We start from the raw sequence: 2,283 nt of genomic DNA, 5'->3' as shown, positions 1-2,283 counted from the left end.
GGGTGAGCAAGATATATAAACAGATTGACTGGTAAGTAGGCAGGTAAGATGACTGCTATGTGGGAATATCATGTCATTACATTATTTGCTTGTCCAGCAAATAACCAGGTTTTAAGATCGCAGATAATGAATATTGCAGCCGACATAAGATAATACTAACAAACAGTCTGTGAGAAAGATGAAAGGAATAAGGATGGCAGAAAAGTTTGAAGTGAAGAGAGGAGAGGTAAGAATGGAAAGAATTAAGTTGGGGTGGTGGGATAGAAATGTATTCAGGGCTTCTATCATAATTTAGCTTTGGGTAATTAGCGAGTTTCGTCCTCACAAGCGTTACCAATAGTCCCTCTACACTGACAAAGGCCCCTGACACCATCAAGGGCCCCTGTGACATCAATAAGGGCCACTGTGACATCAACAATTGTCCCTATGACGTCATCAAGGGGTCCTCTGACGTCACCTGGGGGCGGGGCCTTGCAAGCATCTTGTTGAACTGTTGCAAGACAATGGCTTGCATTAATAACCCACTGTCATTCGAAAGAACTGTTCTTTAACTCGATGTGTAGATTCGTACTAGACATTCCACAAACAACTTTTAAAATTTGGCGGAGCACTAACACCTCGATGAAAGTATTGATTTGATATGGTTAGCTACCATGATTATAGCATTCGTTGGTATATATCAAGATGTATAATCATGGTTTATATTTATGATGAAGCATTTTGAAAACGTTTATGTTCCAGAATCACTCATTTAGGTAATTTCTTTTGTAACAACCCAAGTGGTATTCGGCCGAGTGTCAACCTGTTTAGTGTTACCTTTCGGTGATTATCATCCACAATCTTCTTTATCTGAGTGTCAGATGCACGAAAAGACAAATTAAAAAGAACAATCGGTTAGAAATTGAATTAGCATCTTTACATTTACTATCCCTACAGACGCCATTACCGAACAAGCGCAGATCTCGAAATCCTTTGTCGATTAACCCTTAATTTCTCATGGAAGAAGCTGAGAACCCTTCCGGAAGATTCATTGTTCTTTTTCATGCAGTGATATTAATGTACTCCACTTCCTGCCTATCAAAAAGAAGCGACGACGCCGCAAAGTCAAAAAATATGAGGAAAACTGTTTGAAGCTTGAGCGCAGGTGAGGATCGAAGGGAAGAGGGGGACGTGTGATGCCAGTGCCACTCGGGAACATTTTTACACTTTCACACTTTCAGGTACTTGATCCATGCATGTCAGTCAGTCCTAGCCTTTAACAAACGATTCAGCTTTCAGAGGGATCCAATCAGCAGGTGTGTTAGAATCTTATAAGGCGAAAAAAAGGCGGCGAGGCTTGGCGTGGAGGGCGAGCTGGGGCAGGAGGGAAGGCCATTTTCGTCCCCCAAGAGCCCGTCCAGCCCCGCCCTCGCCTCCTCTCGCCTTATGGCCCTCGCTCCCTCGGCTGGCACCCTTTCGTGATGGCAGGGTGACGGGCGGACTAGGGTCAACATTCTCGAAGTCCTGCGTGATGCTGTTTAGGTGTTATTTGGGTTTCTGATGAACTAATTTTCTTGGAAATCGTATCCTGACTGCGTTTGGGTGACGCTTGGGACATGGTCAGCGGTGTACTGTTTCGAATAATGTTCTCATCCTTTTCTTTTCATTTGTTGATACATTATCTATATTTGCTTTAAAGTATTATTGCATCCTTACCTATATTTATCTACTTTACCTATTTGTATCATTATTTAGTATGATCAAAATATGTTATTTTGAAATTTCCTACACTGAAAATCTTAGGTTTATCTCCTTGTCAGGTGATTCTTGTAACTCATATTGATTAATCAACCCACACACTTACAATCTCTGAACTAGAAATATAGACATGGTATCCCCAACAAAGTGGTACCACTGATTAAATAAGATAAGCCTCAGGAAATTAAAAGTTCTTTCATGTAAAGGGGTATAGTCCCTTGCACATCATTGACACTTAATTACACTGCAAGTACCTTTGTTGATATCATATTTATTTTAATTTAATCCTGTTATTGGTTAACTCACTGATCTTCTTAAATAAATGAGTTGCTTGAGATCCACATGTGGTCATGGGTTGATATTATTTTATACAAGGTACCACACATATTTGAACTTGGGTCTGTTATCATATTTTCCACCATCTCTTTAAAACAGGTACTTAATAAGTGGATTTTGTATTAGAAAAAAAAATCTTATTTAAGTAAAATCTGATTACTTTTCTTTGTTGTCATTACTGATATGAAAATCCATAGATATGATGATAGA

General features: G+C 39.6%; 1 protein-coding gene across 33 annotated transcripts in view; it reads left to right on the top strand.

Annotated features, from left to right (window-relative positions):
- Nucleotides 1-918: 918 nt before the first annotated feature.
- Nucleotides 919-2,283, top strand: part of LOC119593731 (myoneurin-like) — a 102,537-nt gene continuing 101,172 nt past the window's right edge. For 24 of the 33 annotated variants that reach the window (XM_037942711.1, XM_037942729.1, XM_037942718.1 and 21 more), the window contains exon 1: nucleotides 919-1,144. The gene's annotated coding sequence lies outside the window, so the exon portion shown is untranslated. Of the gene's footprint in view, nucleotides 1,221-1,339; nucleotides 1,522-1,575; nucleotides 1,599-2,283 lie in introns of those variants that run through there. The other 9 variants (XM_037942719.1, XM_037942706.1, XM_037942737.1 and 6 more) reach the window with 6 other exon arrangements.

Source organism: Penaeus monodon, chromosome 32 (assembly GCF_015228065.2).
Source record: "Penaeus monodon isolate SGIC_2016 chromosome 32, NSTDA_Pmon_1, whole genome shotgun sequence".
NCBI classification, from domain to species: Eukaryota; Metazoa; Arthropoda; class Malacostraca; order Decapoda; family Penaeidae; genus Penaeus; species Penaeus monodon.
The sequence above is the reverse complement of the archived record's forward strand: the minus strand, read 5'-3'. Positions and strand labels throughout refer to the sequence as shown.